This window comes from Protopterus annectens, chromosome 11.part0 (genome assembly GCF_019279795.1).
Source record: "Protopterus annectens isolate FY-2018-M chromosome 11.part0, PAN1.0, whole genome shotgun sequence".
Lineage (NCBI taxonomy): Eukaryota > Metazoa > Chordata > Ceratodontiformes > Protopteridae > Protopterus > Protopterus annectens.
The window spans coordinates 403,735,278-403,753,330 of record NC_056745.1 but is presented as its reverse complement, the minus strand read 5'-3'; the positions used below and the strand labels follow the sequence as shown (position 1 = coordinate 403,753,330).

Here is an 18,053-nt window from a genome sequence, read left to right as displayed (position 1 = left end):
TAAAAAAGATGGAAGAAAAAGCTAAATCTATGCAGACAGTTAAGGACTTCCTGCAGGTCCAGCCACCCAAGTTCAGTAGTCCTGGTCCTTTTCTGTCCCCTCCAGGTCAGCTCAGCCTAGACCCCGGGGAAGCAGGCTCCCCAGACAGCAGTCCCAGAGAATGCAGAGATCAAAACAATGGAGTTCCTCCTCTTCAAAACCAGGGAGTGCTAAGACACCCCCTCATGGTAAGAACTCACAATGACTCTCCACTGCCACCCCCCCCTTCCTCTGCCCACCTGCACTTGGCCCTAGGAGGAAAACTCTCCTTCAACGCAAGCACCTGGGCCACCATTACCAACGACCTCTGGGTCCTCAACATGGTGTCCCAGGGATACAAATTTTATTTCCACACTCTACCAACCCCAAAAGGGTTCCAAGATCTTCCCCCAGACCAGTGGGCAGAGGCCAAAAAGCAAGTCCTTTCCCCCCTCTCTATTAGGGCAATAGAGCACATCCCTGCAGAACAGATAGGCCAAGGTTTCTACTCCAGACTCTTCCTGGTACCCAGAAAAGAGGGCACCTGGTGCCCCATCCTCAGTCTATCCATTCTAAACACCTTTGTGGTGATACCAATATTCAAAATGCTCACCCTCCAGCAACTACCACGTATGTTCTCCAAGGATGCTTGGTTAGCCACCCTAGACCTAAAAGAGGCTTATCTACACATCCCAGTCAGGGAATCATGCAAGAAATGCTACGTTTCAGGGCAGGATCACTGCACTTTCAGTTCTCTGCACTTCCCTTTGGCTTATCCACTGCTCCCAGAGTTTTCACAAAATGTCTGGCTCCCACCATTGCTTTTTGCAGGCAACAAAATATTCAAATTTACCCAAACTTAGACGACTGCCTAATTTAGGCAGACAGGAAAAGCTGCTCAAGCACCTGGCTTTTGTAAAGGACCTACTAACCTCTCTAGGGTATACTATCAATGAAAAGAAATCCAAACTAGTACCCACCCAAAAAAGTTATATTCCTGGGAGCAAGCCTGGACACAGCATCCCAGTTGGCGTTCCTTACACCAGAAAAGCAAACCTACCTGACAGCCTGTTTCTCTCAACTAGCCACCAGACCCCAGTTATCCGCAAGGAAAATCCTGCAAGCTCTTGGGTTCATGGCCTCCTGCATTCTACTCATTCCATATGCCAGACTGCATATGAGGAAACTACTACGGTACCTAAAAAGTCTTTGTCAACAATCTCAAGACCTGGAAACACTTATACCAATGATACCTTGTTTAAGGAAAGATTTTCTTTGGTGGGCAATAGCATGCTACCACAACAACGGACTACCCTTCTCACAACCTCACGCCACCCAAACCCTCACTACAGATGCATCAGACTATGCCTGGGGTGCATAACTGGATGGCAGGTGCATACAGGGCCAATGGAGCCCACATCAAATACATCTGCACATCAACCAAAAAGAAATGTTAGCTGTCCAGCACGCACTGACAGCTTTCAGACCCCGCTTCTCCCAGGGAGCTCTACTGATCAGACAACAGCACTGTCGTGGTATATCAACAAGAAGGGAGGGACACACTCGTACTCTCTGTGCAGGCTCGCCATGACCCTTTGGCACATGGCCTCAGCCATGCAGCTACACCTGTTAGCACAATTCCTGCCAGGCTCTCTCAACTCTTAGGCAGACAACTTAAGCAGAAATCTTCTGGACCCACACGAGTGGCTGCTAGACCAAAGAACTTTCACCCTTGTAACTCCGAAATGGGGCACCCTGAAGGTCGACCTCTTTGCTTCCCACTCCAACCATCAGCTCAGCAAGTTCTGCACCAGGGAGCCTCACTGCAAGGCCTGGAAAGTGGATGCTCTGTCCTTTGAGTGGGTCAACCTCTCGGTCTATGCATTTCCCCAACTACTGCTCATTACAAGGGTACTGCTCAAAATAAGGGAGGAAAAACCGAGGACAATCCTGATTGCCCCAGACTGGCCATGCCAGCATTGATACCCACTGCTGCACAGCCTGTCACATCTACCACCATGGTATCTCCCTCAGATCCCAGCACTTCTGACCCAGAGGGAAGGAGATTTCATGCATCCCCAATTGCAGACCCACAGTCTGGCAGCCTGGCTTCTTCCCTGACCACTGCACAAGCTGCTAGTCTCAGCAAACAGGTTCTAGATGTTATACGTGAGGCCAGACATCTTAGCACTAGAAAGTCTTATGGTGACAAATGGAAAAGGATTTACACCTGGATCCAGGCTAAGGGAGCCAGGATGGCACAGCCCTCCCTACCTCTCATCCTGGATTACCTTGCTGACGTACTACACAGGGGTCTTTCCTTTTCTTCTATTAAAAGTCATAATTCAGCTATCTCTGCTTATTTCAGCACAGAGCCACTTCTTTTCTCACACCCTCTCATCAAACAGTTCCTAAGAGGGGCTAACAACTTGAGGCCACCCAGAAGAGCATCTACCCCAGCTTGGGACCTAAACTTTGTGTTAGAAAAGCTCCCCCTACTCCCCCCCCCCCTTTGAACCAGCAGCTTCAGCAGAGTTAAAGTTTCTCTCGTGGAAGACAGCCTTGCTTCTGGCCATCACTTCAGCAAGAAGAGCATCCGATCTACAAGCACTAATGGCTGTAGAGTCCTTCATCATTTTCCATGCTGACAGGGTCTCCCTCAGGACTAACGCCTCCTTCATGCCAAAAGTGGTTTCCAGTGTGGCTCTCAACCAATCCATTCGTTTGCCCAACTTTTTCCCTAACCCACAAAACAAGGGGGAAAGGATACTGCACTCTCTAGATGTGCACTGTCAGCTCAGATTCGATATAGACAGGAATAAATCATTTAGAAAGACTGATTAATTGTTAGTCTGCTTTGCTGCAGGAGCAAAGGGCAAAGCCATATCCAAACAAACCATTTCCAAATGGATAGCACACTGCATCCATTTCTGCTACAAGCAACACGGGAAACCTCCCCCTAAGGGGGTCAGGGCACATTCTACCAGAGAAACCTCCACCTCTGCAGCTTTCCTCAGAGGCCAGGGACATCCTGGAGGCTGCAACATGGACATCAATTCATACCTTCACCAAGCATTGCCATCTGCCTATCTTCTCCAAATCCAGGGCAGGCTTTGCCACTGCAGTCTTCCAGGACATCCTAGCCAGCCCCCAGTCTCGACTGCCTCCACTCTTTTCTTCAGCTTTGGGAATCAACCCAAATGTGATGACTGCAACAGTGAAACACGAAGAACATAGTACAGTTGTGTACACTTACCATAAATATAGATGTTTGAGTGTATTCACTGATGTTCTTCATGTTTCAGTGTTGCAGTCATCACACTTGGGTTATCTGCCTGCAGGTAGCCCTCAGTCGGCCTGAATACCAGAGACTTAGTATTTCTGTGTCAGTTGCTGTCACTCCAGGACTGACATCAGGTCGTCAGAGGTATAAAAACAGGCAGCCGACACCATTACATCAGTCATTTTTTGCAGAGGAGCCCGAAGCAGAAGCAGTTAGCATGAGTGCTGATCGGCTGCTACCTGAGTTTTCGTTTCCGAATTGAATTATCCTGAAGTCTTCTAAAGCCAAGTACCCCATTGGGTACCCTTTTTTCTTGCTCTAACCGATGTGAGAAAAAATTAAATATTGTCTTGCCTGTGGAAAGCAAATACCACACTGAGATTTCCATTCTTACTGTGTCACCTGTTTAGGCCCAGACCACGACGTACCTCGCTGTTGGTTTTGTGCCTTGTTCAACGCCCGAACTATTCATCGTTGGGCCATTTTTGTTGCTAAATACTTTCGTTCTCCATATTCCAAAATGACTTTGGTAAGCCATCCGACTACTGAGCTTCTGAGAAAATGTAAAGATAAAGACAGAGACAGACCGCACATGCCCAAAGCTGCCGATGATGCTTCTGTTAAGCTAGTCACCAGTCCACCGGTACTCAGTGAGGCACTTTCGCAGCCCCTGATGCCCGCTTCACTGGTTTCGCAGGCCCCTACCAAGACCCGTTCGGAGTCTGGTATGTCGCTGGACTCTTCTTCGACTGCAGAACTTGTGGATGTCTCTACCTTGGATGGGTCTGGAGCCGCTGAGCAGGCACTAGCTTCTGAGGAAATTCTTCGCACTACCGATGCTCGACACAAACCGACAACTTCTTTCACGTCTTCAGTTCAGTCTAAAACTACTGAATTTCTAAGGCCAATAGTACGTGCCACACCTAAATATATGACGACCAAAGCACATGCACCTGCTCCCTTGCCACAACATGAATGCTTAAAATGGCAGAAGACCTTATTATGCTGATTAGGGAAAGTCTGCTTTCCCCTGCTAAGAGAAAGAGACCTGTCCCCAGCAGCTTCAACAGACCAAGAGTCTGACAACGGGTATCTGATTATGAAGACGTACCCTTATCTGCTTATGAGGATTCAGATGCAGAGGAATCAATTCCCATGGCTTCTCCTCCAGAGGATTTTATTTTGGTAAAACCTTGCACACTTTGAGTGCATTTCCACTGTTAATGCCAAGACTATCCTCAGTCCAAAAAGAGACTCAGAGAATTTCTAGATTTGCCATAACATAGGCCTTTAGTCCTGGAAGTTGTGGATGATGTCTTTATGGACTCCAGTTTAACTCCTAATACTTTACCCCCTGCTCCTAGGAAACCGGACAGGTACTACAGAGTACCTGACTCTCACAAATTCCTTTTCAATAATCCTACTGCTGATCCAGATGTCATCTCCCAGGGGCCTAAAGGTATCAAAGCAACCACAGCTAAGAATCCCATCCCTTCGCACAGGGATTCTAGAGCTCTGGACAGATGGGGTAAGAAAGTATGTACCTCTTCAACTCTCGCCATTAGGGCCTTGAATTGTCAGTTTCACATGCTGAAATACCAACAACATATTGTGGAACTTATTAAACAAAAAATAGCTACCTTTACAGACTTTGCAGAAAATAAAGAATTGCATGAGCTTATGCATTCCGCAAGCCAAGTCAGCAAACATACATTGCAGTGTGGCTTTGACGCCCTAAAAGCATCTTGCGGGGCAGCAATCACTGGTTCTGTACTGAGAACGCATGCTTGGCTTAAGGAGCAGACCTTGCCAGACCATTTCAAATCAAAGTTATTAGATGCTGCTTTGAACAAAGACAACTGTTTGGCACCAAAGCAGAAGATGGAAGAAAAAGCTAAATCTATGCAGTCAAAGAATTCCTGCAAGTACAGCCTCCCAGATTCAGTAGGCATTGCCCATCAAAGCATTGGTCCTTTCCAACCCCTTCAAGGCCATCTCAAACTAGACCCAGGGGAAACAGACCTCCTAGACTACAGTCTTGGGGTATGCAGATATCTAAGTATTGGAGTGCCTCCACCTCTAAAGCAGGGAGCGCTAAACCACCCCCATACAGAAAGAATTCTCAATGACTTTTCAACTCCACTCCCCACCTCTACCCAATTGCTTGTGCCCCTAGGAGGAAAACTTGCCCTTCATGCAAAAAACTAGATTTCCATCACCAAAGACAAATGGGTCCTCAAAATTGTGTCCCAGGGGTACAAATTTTACTTCCCCTCACTGCCAACCCCAAAAGGGTTCCCAGACCTTCCTCCAAACCAGTGGGCAGAGGCACAAAACCAAGTTCAATCCCTGCTCTCTATAAGGGCAATTCTGCCTGTTCATGTGGAACAGATAGGTCAAGGATTCTATTCCAGACTTTTCCTGGTACCCAGAAAAGAGGGCACTTGGCGCCCAATCCTAGATCTTTCTATTCTCAACACCTTCCTGGTGGTACCAAAATTCAGAATGTTCACCCTGCAGCAGCTTCTACCTATGCTAACCAAAGATGCCTGGTTAGTCACCCTAGACTTAAGACGCCTATGTGCTTATCCCTGTAAGGGAGTCATGCAGGGAATATCTACACTTCAGGGCAGGATCTGTGCATTATCAGTTCTCTGCACTTCCCTTTGACTTATCCACTGCTCCCAGAGTATTCACAAAATGCCTGGCTCCAGCCATTGCTTACTGCTGACAGAGAAATATTCAAATTTGCCTGTACTTGGACTACTGCCTGATTCAGGCAGACAGTCAGGAAATGCTGTTACAGCACCTGACATTTGTAAAAAACCTTCCAACCTCCCTGGAGTACACCATCAATGAAAAGGAATCAAAACTAGTCCCCAGCCAAAAGATTGTATACCTGCGAGCAAGCTTGGACTCACAACCCCAGATGGCATTCCTCACACCAGAAAAACAAGCCTTTCTGTCAGACTGTTTTACTCAAATGGCTACCAAAACCCAGCTATCCGCAAGGAAAATCCTGCAGGCCCTAGGGTTCATGGCCTCATGCATCCTACTAATTCCATTTGCCAGACTGCATATGAGGAAACTTCAGTGGTACTTGGTGTCTTTTGGTGCCAACATTTTCGGGACCTGGAAACCGTCATTCCTATAATACCCTGTCTAAGGGCATAGTTTCTTTGGTGGGCAGCAGCAGCATGCAACCACAACAAGGGACTGCCCTTTACTCAACCCCACGCCACCCAGACCCTAACCACAGACAGATCAGACTATGCCTGGGGGGCATACGTGTATGGCAAGTGCATTCAGGGCCACTGGAGCCCAAGTCAAATTCATCTGCACATCAACCAAAAAGAGGTGCTCTGACAGCTTTCAGATCCCTACTCTTGCCAGGACACCTGCTAATAAAAACGGACAACAACACAGTTATGTGGTACATCAACATGCAGTGGGGAACCCACCCTTACCCACTCTGCAGGCTAGCCATGGCCCTGTGGAACACGGCCTTGGGCATGCAGGTCTTATCTGCAAGCTCATTTCCTGCCAGGCAAACAAACTCACTGGCAGAAGACGTAAGCAGAAATCTCCTAGACCCACACTAGTGGCAGCTAGAAGCGATCACCTTCAACCTTTGGATTCAGAAATGGGGGACCCCAGAGGTGGATCTCTTTGCCTCCCCCTGCAATCACCAGCTCAGCAGATTCTGCATCAGGACACCTCACAGCAGGGCCTGGAAAGTGGATGCCTTGTCCTTCCAGTGGGTAAATCTCTCAATCTATGCCCCCCCCCCCCGCCCGTCCTCTCAAGAGTTTTGCTTAAGATAAGACAGGACAGACCTGGCACCAGAACCCAACCCTTATCTCTCAGCAGGTGGGACAGATCTTGCATCCACAACTGCAAACCCTAAATCTTTCAGCCTTGTTCCTTGAACTATTCCCCAGTAACCAGCCTAAGCAAGCAGGTGCTGGATGTAATTCTTGAAGCCGTATGACCCAGTACAAGGAAATCTTATGCCGATAAGTGGAAAAGGTACTGCTCCTGGATTCAATCTAAAGGAGAGGACACAACTCTGCCCTCCCTGCCTCTAATCCTGGATTACTTAGCAGATCTGCTCCACAGAGGCCTATCCTTCTCCTCCATTAAGATCCATGCCTTTGCCATTTCAGCTCATTACAACACTGAGCCACCTCTCTTCTCTCACCCTCTTATCAAACAGTTCCTGAGAGGAGCAAACAACTTAAGGCCACCTAGGAGAGCAACCACCCCTGCTTGGGACCTTAACTTTGTACTGGAAAAGCTCACGCTACCCCCTTATGAGCCTGCAGCATCAGCAGACTTAAAATTCCTCTCTTGGAACAGCCTTGCTTCTGGCCATCACTTTAGCGAGAAGAGTGTCTGAGCTACAAGCACTTATGGCTGTGGAACCTTTCAATGTTAAGTTGTCATTCTCGCCTTCATTCTTGCTGGATGGGTTCGGAGCCAATCCTCGGCTCCGACTCGGCCTATACTATAGCTCGAGAGCTATTTTTACCGGCTTGAGGCAGCCCTATATCCCACAATACCATGCGCTAACTCCCCAGATCTCGTTTGCCGCTTCGCTGCGAGGTTGCCTTTTTTACCGGCTCAGGTCAGTAAAGGATTTTTTTTCGACAAATTTCTAATTTTTTGAGGTAGTTATTAGGCTATATTCCCTACTTTTGTTCCCTATCAATATTTTACTTAATAGAGTAGTTTTGTAAGCCCTACCCACCCCTGTAGTTAACTTTTATAATCAGGCCTACAGGCCTTAGTTTTCCTGTTTTACTCACCTCTGTGTGTTGTTTTAATCAGTCCCCTCGTCTCCCCGTTGTGTGTAAGTGAGTGAGTGTGTGTGCTGATTGAGTGACTGTCTTAGGGCAATGTCCAAAGACGTTAAGGTCTCGGGATTCAAGAAGTGTGACTCGTGCTGTCAGAAAATGTCTCTGACAGACGGTCACACTTCTTGTGTCTATTGCTTGGGGCCTTTACACCTGCAGGACTCTTGTTCCGTTTGTCACGGTTTTAGTTCAAGAGTCCTGCAGGAAAGGCATAACAAGCTTATAACAAGCTTATTCTAAGGGGCTTGTTAAAGCCTGATGACTCCCCATCCAAGTCTGGCTCGGGGAAGTCATCAAAAACCGCCAAACCCTCGGCTCCAGCTTCTGAGTTGAGGGCTGGTGTTGTCGAGATGGCTCCGACCTCAGTTCCGACTGGCTCCGGGGCGAGCAAAGTGGGTTCCACTTCGAAACCATCATCGGAGCCGACCCCAGCGCGCAAGCGCTCTAGGTCCCCTTCTTTAGAGTCCGTCAGATCGGCTCCGAGGTCCCCCCTTCTATCGGAGCGGAGTCATAGGACTCATTCATCGAGGTCTTCCAGGCTCTCCGATCACGACATTGAGAGGGTGGTCAGTAGACTCATAAAGTCTCAGGCGCTGGCCCAAATGCTTCAGAGCCCATCTCACCAGACTGTGGCTCCTTCGATGCAGTTATCCATTACTCCTCCGACTCATCTCTCGAGTTCGGAGCCGGAGTTCGTCGGAACCGTGACCTTGCCCACGTCGGAGCAGATACCCCCCCCTCCTTCGGCTCCGACCTCTTTATTGGTTCTGTCCATGGAGAGGTCCGGGCACCGGGACTCCATTGTCGGCTCCGAGGGGGCGAGTGGCATCGGACCCTTGTCTGACCCCACTCTCCCTCTCGGAGCTTCGGCTCTGGTTAGTTTGGCCCCGACATCATTCTCGGAGTCTTCTCTGTCGGTTCCGGGAGTGGTTCCGGCCTCTTCGGAGCCAGGGCTACCTTTTGGTGTCTGATAGGGGAGCCTTCGAGGTGATGAGGAGTGTGCTGGACCCAGTGTCCACTCCAAGGTTAACTTCTGTGGCTACTCCCTCTGTAGTGCCTGTTACGGTCTCTGGCCACCCTCCTATACCCGACAGCAGAGATCCAAAGCGTAAGGTACCCACTTTGGGTGTCTCCTCCTCTTCCGAGGGTTCCCCTGAAGTTTTAGGGGAACCCCCTAGGAAAAGAAAGTGCAAGAGGAAGCACATAGACTCCCCCGAGTCTGTCACATCGGACACCGATTTGGATGAGCCAGAGGGTTCCCCCAGATCCCCCTCTGAAGATGTCTCCTTTTCAGACATCCTGGAGATCCTAAGACAGAGGGGAAATTGGTCCACTTTCATACCTTCTGAGGACGAGTCGGTTTACCTTGATGCCTTTGGATCTCGCCCTTCCACTTCCTGGGTGTCTCCCCCTTTCGACCCACTAATGGAGGTAGTGGCTAGAAAGGCGTGGGCAGCTCCTGATTCAATGGAACCTACCCCTAGGAGGCCTTCTAAATTTATTTCTGCACCAGATGACAAATCCTTTCTCACCAAAGGTGTTTTAGTTGATGTTATGGTGGTAGCAGCAGCCACTAAGAAGGAATTAGCTGATCCTTCTGTACCTGTTCATCCTCCTAACAAAGAGTCCAGGACCATGGACAGGTACGGCAAGCGGACCTTTGCTTCAGCGACATTTTCTATGCGATCGCTGAACTATTTATGTCATTTCACCCGCCTTCAAAGAGACTTGCTCACAGAGCTGGGTGAAACGGTACAGGATCCTTCTGCTGCGGGGTTTAAGGACAAAATAAACTCTCAGCTGGCTACCCTGAACTCCATTGTTAACTCCTCCATGCGGCTAATCTCTTATGCAGCCGATGGAGCGAGTAGGGCCGCTGGCACAGGCGTTGCGTTGAGACGCCACGCTTGGATGCGACTCTGTAATTTTGCCGACCCCTTCAAGGTGTCCTTCACCAACACCCCCTTTGACGGTTCGAAATTGTTCGGGCCTCAGGTGAAGAATACCCTCACCAGATGCGAGCAAGATGGTAAGACTCTCTCTGCCGTGGGAGTCCATTTTTCCATGCCTTCTAGACCTTATCCTAAGGGACAGAGGGGTGGAAAGATGTGGTTCCGCAAACCACAGGGAGTCGCGCCTGCCACATGTGGTGAATTTCCCCCTAGAGGCAGAGGGGGGAATAATAACAGATGCTGCCCCAGGGGCAGAGGGGGGTCCACAAAACCAGGGTTCCAGGGAATCTTTCCCTGACCAACCCTTTCAGCATCCCTGAGAAGCTGCCCGACTGTCTGCCTTCGGAGGCAGTCAGGGGAAGATTATCTCTGTACCCGGAAGCCTGGCAATCCATCACTCAAGACACATGAGTACAGAAGATCATATCCGAGGGTTCCAAAATTCCTCTCACTTTCCCTCCGGTACAACCGCCAAAACCCCTACCAGATGTACCACCCGCGCAGAGGGGTCAGGCTCAGCTAGAAATAAAAAAGCTGTTAAACAAAAGAGTCATCCAGGCAGTCCCAGCAGATCAGCTAGGATCCGGGATCTACTCCAGGTTCTTTTTGGTACCAAAAAAGACAGGAGATTGGAGACCCATTTTGGACCTCAGCAGGTTAAACAACTATGTGTTAAAGACAAAATTTCGGATGGTAACACTGCAGTCCATTCTACCCTTTTTGGGCAGAGACAACTGGATGTGCTCGTTAGACCTCCAGGACACGTACTACCACATAAAAATACACAGGCGCTCCAGGAGGTTTCTCCGCTTCCGGCTGGGAGTCAGTCATTTTCAATTCAGGGCCCTGCCCTTTGGTCTCACCACAGCCCCCCGGTGTTCACCAAATGTTTGGCAGTGGTCACGGCTCACCTGAGACAAAAAGGATTCCAGGTGTTTCCATACTTAGACGACTGGCTCATTTATGCTACCACCAAACAGGATCTCATAATGGCCAGGGATTATACTATCCATCTTTGCAACAGCCTGGGTATTTCTATAAATTTTGCAAAGTCCTCCTTGTCGCCTTGTCAGTGTATAAACTTTATAGGCGCCGTATTAAACACCACAGAAATGTCTGCAACATTACCACCTCAGAGAGTGACAGACATAAGGCGGAATGTTCAGCTCCTGTTTCAGCCCAGCAGAGTCCAAGTCAAGCTAGTATTGAAAGTGTTGGGCCTCATGGCAGCGGCGATTCTTCTACTTCCATTAGCCCACTTCCAAATGAGACTCCTTCAGTGGATGCTGTTTTCTCAGTGGTCCTTTCAGCAGCTGCCAGTGACCCACAACATTTTGATAACATCTTGCAAGAAACATCTCTCCTGGTGGATGGTTTCCCCTCAGCTTTTTCAGGGCAGACCTTTTGTTCTCCCCCCTCCAGTTGCCACTGTCACAACGGATGCCTCCCTGATCGGGTGGGGGGGGACATTATCAGGGCAGGACGGTCCAGGGCGCTTGGCAACAGTCAGAATACCACCTGCACATAAATGTCCTGGAGATGAGGGCGGTGCTTTTGACGTTGCAGGCCCTTCAGAGCTCTCTTCCCACGGGGACTATAGCAGTTCAAACGGACAATATGTCTGTGGTGTGGTACATAAACAAGCAGGGCGGAACAAAGTCCTACCCTCTCTGTTGAGAAGCACTCAGACTTTGGCAATGGGCGATTTCATCTCAACGGTTTCTGATAGCAACGCACATCCCCGGGAAGTCCAACGTCATAGCAGACAGATTGAGCAGAACTATCCTCATGCCTCACGAGTGGTCTCTAAATCAAGCGGTAGTAGACAGAATTTTTTCGGAAGTGGGGCCAGCCTTGCTGCGACCTTTTCGCAACTCCACAAAACAGCAAGTGCTTTGACTTCTTTACACTTTTCCCTCTACCAGGCCAGCCCCTCAGAGACGCTCTTGTTCACGTTTAGCCCCAGGGTCTTCTTTATGCCTTTCCTCCCTTTCCATTGATCCCGCAACTAATTCAAAAAGCGACTGCATTGAGATCCAAAATGATCCTCATTGCCCCGTTTTGGCCTCGACAAGTTTGGTTCCCGTTCCTGCACAAATACCCACTGGAACAGCCTTGGTATCTGGAACCCCTTCCGGATCTGTTGACCCACCTCACGGGCAAGCTGCATCAGTCTCTACATTCCATCAACCTCACAGCTTGGTTGCTCCACTTCCAGCCATAGCCAGGCTTCCCCTTATTTCTCTTCCTGTTCGTGATATCATTCTGGCTTCCCATAAGTCCAATACTAGGAAGACTTATGCGAGTAAATGGAAGCGTTTTTCACACTGGGCACAAACTAGATCCTTAGATCCTTTCCATGCACCCATTCATGAGGTTCTAGACTTCCTGGCGGAGCTTTTTCATTTGGGGTCATCATCGGCCACTATCAGGGTACAATTAGCGGCCATTGCTAATTTTCATGTTGGACTCTCAGAAGCAAATATTATGTCCCACAAACTCTGTAAAGCCTTTCTCAAGGGCATTTTGTTACTCAGACCTCCAGTTAAAGATCCACCCCCACAATGGGATTTGAATTTAATTCTAACTTCACTAATTCTACCCCCTTTTGAACCGGCAGCTTCTTGCTCCCTCAAACTTCTTTCTTGGAAAACGCTGTTTTAGTAGCTATAACATTTGCCAGAAGGGTATCGGAACTTTAAGCCTTGTCTGTCCGTCCTCCCTATTTGGTTTTTCATAAAGATAGGGTAACTCTCAGAACAAACCCTTCCTTTCTACCAAAAGTGTTATCGGAAGCAAATCTAAATCACTCCATTGATTTGCCCGTCTTTTTCCCAGACTATACCAACATGGCTGAACAAAAATTACATTTATTAGGTGTTCATCGCCAATTACGGTATTACCTAGACAGGACAAAACAATTCAGAAAATCAGACCAGCTCTTCCTCTTATGCTGCAGGCAAGAAAGGGCTTCCAGTATCGAAAGTTACTCTTTCCAGATGGCCGACATCTATTATTACCTTGATCTATGAGTTGAGACACAGGCAACTACCCTCTAGGCCTAAAGCTCATTCAACCAGGGCACTATCAACTTCAACGGCTTTTCAAGCAAGGTTACCCCACTAGATGCCATTTGTGCAGCAGCTACATGGGCATCCAAACATACCTTTATTGCCCATTACAAGCTTGATCTAGCCTCCAGAAATAGAGCTGATTTTGGTTCCACTGTACTCAGGAGTCTGTTCCATTGAGCCACCCAGGACTAAGATGCTAGGGACGCTGTCCCATCCAGCAAGAATGAAGGCAAGAATGACAACTTAACATTAAGAAGTTATGTCTTACCATAACGTTCTATGTTAGTTGTCTTCTTCTCGCCTCCTTTCTTGCGTCCCTCCCTCCTGCCCCCTAGCCTGGATAGACTCGAGGTTCTGAGTCCTTCCCTTTCTGGAGATACAATATGTTGCGTCTTTCATGGTATCCTTAGTGTTACTAGCAGGTAAACTGTACTTGTAAAAGAGGATTATAATATTATTATTATAATATTACTTTTTTATACTATGTCTTACCTTCCAAACGAGATCTGGGGAGTTGGCGCATGGTATTGTGGGATATAGGGCTGCCTCGAGCCGGTAAAAATAGCTCTCGAGCTATAGTATAGGCCGAGTCGGAGCCGAGGATCGGCTCCGAACCCATCCAGCAAGAAAGAAGGCGAGAAGACAACTAACATGGAATGTTATGGCAAGACATAACTTCTTGTTATTTTCCATGCTGACAGGGTTTTCCTCAGGACTAAACCCTTCCTTTTTGCCTCAAGTGTTGTCCAGTGTGGCTGTCAACCAATCTATCCATTTGCCAACTTTCTTTCCTAATCCTCAAAGTAAAGGGGAAAGGATTCTGCACCCCTTGGATGTGCACAGCCTAAGCCCTTCAGGAAATCTGACCAGTTACTAGTCAGCTTTGCACCAGGGGCAGAGGGCAAGCCCATTTCAAAACAAACAATTTCCAAATGGATAGCACACTGCATCCATTTTTGCTACAAGCACCATGGAAAACCAACCCCTCAGGGGATCAGAACACACTACACTAGGGCAACTTCCACATCTACAGCTTTCCTGCCTCCACCCTTCTTCAGCTTTCGGAATCTACCCAAGTGTGATGACTGCAGCAATGAACCGCGAAGAACATAGTACAGTTGTGTACACTTACCATAAATGTAGATGTTCGAGTGTATTCACTGTTGCAGTCCTGGTTACCCTCCGTGTACAGCCCCCTTGTCTCTCTCTCTCTCTCTCTCCTCTTTATGTCCTTTACTCACCCCTTCTGGGGTATTGGCATTGGAATTTACTTTTTACTGGTGGTGTTTTCCAAAACATAACTTTAGCTCCCTATTTGTGGGGCTCCTGACATTTGGGACAAGAAAAACTGATGTAATGGCGTCGGCTGTCTGTTTTTATACCCCTGATGACCTGATGTTAGTCCTGGAGCGACAGCAACCGACGCAGAAATACCCAAAGTCTCTGGTATTCGGGCCGACTGAGGGCTACCTGCAGGCAGATAACCCATGTGTGATGACTGCAACAGTGAATACACTCTAACATCTACATTTATGGTAAGTGTACACAACTGTACTTTGTTGCAGTCCTGGTTTCCCTTCCTCCATCCCCCCTTGTCTCTCTCTCTCTCTCTCCCTCCTTACAAGGAATTTTTGGTATTTATTTTCTACTGGTGGTGTTCTTCCACCATAACCTAGCTCCCTCTTGGGAGCTCCTGACAGTTGGGGCAAGAAAAACTGATGTAATGGCATTGACTGCCTTATTTTATACTAGTGATGATCTGACATCAGTCCTGGAGCGATAGCAACCTGCGCAGAAATACTAAGCCTCTGGTATTCGGGCCGACTGAGGGCTACTCTGGCAGGGATAACCCAGATGTGATGACTGCAACAGTGAATACACTTGAACATCTGCATTTATGGTAAGTGTACACAACTGTACTTTCTAAAACTTCAGTTCCCAAAATGGCAGATAGGCTTTACAAACCTTCTCAAATAAACATTTGTTTTCCCACTTCAGGTTTGATCCTGTGACCATACCCATGTCTTCGCCAGCTAGGTATAGGCTCCCATTCTCTTCCAGTTCTCCTGTGGACAAAGAAAGATAGTTATTGGATAGATTTGGTAAGATAATTTTCATCCTCGCCTTTGGCATAAAGAATTCGTAACTATCGGACTCCTATGTGAAAGTTTGTTCTTTTTGTGCAGACAGAGGAAATTATCTGCTACACTTTTTCCTTAAGGTATTGCCTGTCTAACTTCCATTGTTTCTAACATTTCTCAAGTATGAAAACATGCCTTAGCGTGTGTATGATTGTGTAGATACTGTATCTCAAGCCACTGCTACAGTAATGAGGAGATGGAACCGGGTACATAATCAAAAGTTTTAAGATAATGTCTGAAATTTTTTAATTCAACTTTAGAAAAGGTGTTTTGTTTGGCTCTTCTTCTGCATGGGTCCTTAGTTAAGAGAGGAAAATTCATACAAGGACTTTCTAAGATTTTGCAGACCCCCCACCCTCCTCTTATAAGTCTCCCATATCCACTTTTCCTTCTAAAAGACAAAACGTACAATCCTTGCCTTCTCAAGCCAAACAGGGATTCAAAAAGAAGTGGCAGGAAAGTAATAGCAAGATAGAAGGATCTTTTCCTAAAATGGGTCTGTCTTTGGCAACAGATAGCATCAGACTCTTGGGAGTTAAAAGTGGTTCAGAAGGGATACACTTGGCACTGTGTACAAATACATCTTTTCAGGGGAGCTCCTCTACACTCACTGAACCAGACAGAGATTTTTCTTCAGGTTCTAACTACTAACAATAGGAGTCATAGAACTGATGCTATTAAATCAAATGGGCAAAGACTTCTATTCCAGAATGTTTCTTATATCAAAGAAAGAGTCTTCTTGAAGAGAATTTTGAGATCTTGCCTTTCTAAATCTGTATGTGAAATTTTTTAAATTCAGTATGCTGTCCCTTTAGAATCTGTTACCTGTCATTTGCCAAGAAAGTATTTTGGTAGCATTAGATCCAAAAGATGCATATCTTCACATCATTCCCATAGCCAAATGCTTCAAGAAATTTCTCAGATTTTCTTTGTCTGGGCCGCATTCAATTCTTTGGATTACCTTTAGGTTACCTACAGCTCTGGGGGAGGGGGGGGTGTTGATAAAGTGTCTAGCTCCTGTCAGAGCTCATTGCAGACTAAATGGCATTCAAAAATGTCCTTATTTAGGTGACTTATCCATCTTTGCAGACTCGTTCTTTTCCATTTGTGAAGAGTCATTAAGATGGGTTTCTTTTGTTATGTCCAGGCTGGGAATCCAAGTAAATATTCAGAAATCCTCCTTGACCCCATTACACAATATTGTCTTTCTGGGTGTGTTATATCCACCTCTCCAATAGACTTTTTTGACACGAGATCGTGAATTTTTATCTGGAAACTTTCCTGAGTTTCTCAGATCAGTCACGAACTTCAGCCAGAGTGCATCTCAGGATCCTCTGGTTCATGGCTTCTGTGATTCTCATGATTCCTCTCACCAAGTTACACATGAGAATGATTCACTGGTTTCTAAAAGGCACATGGACCCAGCATATGCATCCCCTGGAATTTCAGATTCCGATTTTTGATTTGACAAAAGGGAACTGCAGTGGTGGAGACTACAGATAGAAGCAAATCCATAACTCCCATTTCTCGTCTGCCTCCACATCGTTTTTTTTAACTACAGGTGCTGCAGGCTTTGCAGAGGGACTTTTTCTAATGGGTAAATGTTCATGGCCCGTGGAACTCCTCAGACAGACCAAAGCACATCAGTGCCAAAGAAATGTTGACTGTGATCCATGGCTTAAAATCTCTTCATTTGTAGTCTCCTGGACCGCTTCAGGTGATTACAGACAATACCACACTGATGTCAGAGCAAAACATAGTGCAAAAATGCGAGCATGGCAGGATTGATCCTTACAAATGGAAACTGAGTAAGGGTTTTCCAGGAATTGCTCCAGTTGTGGGGAGCACTTCAAGTAGTTCCAACAACTGAATTAATTCTGCTCCAGAACTCCTTGCAAGCAAGCATAGAAAATAGAATTTTTTTCTGTGGCCGAGCATATTTCTTGTATGTCTTTCCACTGGTATCTAAGGTAATTCTGAAGAGTCAGAATGACTCACCAAGGATCATTATGATGCCCCCCCCTTTTGGCCCAGGCAACATTGTTTCTCCATTTTTATAGAAATGACCAAGGGGAATTCTTCATAAAATTGGAACTAAGTCGCACAATACAAGAGGGAGTTTGATGCACCCCAGTCTCAAACATTTTAATTAATTGTTTGGATGAATCAATTCTGATTATTTTTAGGTACCTCTTTCATGAGGTTGTGCGACAGGTATTAAAGGAGGCAAGAAGACCTACTGCCAGGAAATATGTTGGGAAGTGGAAAGGATTTTCTAGTTTGTGCCTAGTTAGTAACCAGGGTTTCCTCAGGGATTATGTACCACTTGCACTTAAATATTTGTATGAGTTACTGCCTTCTGGCCTGTCCTTTTCCTCTTTCAATGTACATCTTGTGTTTATTTCAGAATGTTTGCCCATTGGTCTTCCACTTTCTGTTTCTAGTTAAACAGTTTCTGAAGGGAGATTTACACCTGAGACCTCCCTGTAAACACATTGCTCCTTCTTGGGATTGTAACTTTGTACTGGAAAGTTTAATCATGTTTCCATTTAAACCTTTTCAATAAGCAGACTTAAGATCCATTGCTTGGAAAACTGTCTCCTTCCTCTGACATCTGCAAGAAGAATGTCTGAGTTGCAAGTTCTCATGGGAGGCGAGCCATATCTGGTCTTCAGTAGAGATAGGGTCACATTAAGAACAAATCCCCCAATCTTGCTCAGAGTTTGTTC

At 46.9% G+C, this 18,053-nt stretch overlaps 1 protein-coding gene across 3 annotated transcripts in view; it reads left to right on the top strand.

Moving 5' to 3' along the window:
- The window catches only part of SCYL2 (SCY1 like pseudokinase 2), a 1,725,360-nt gene that overhangs the window by 1,014,845 nt on the left and 692,462 nt on the right, over nucleotides 1-18,053 (top strand). The gene's annotated exons all lie outside the window — the stretch shown is intronic.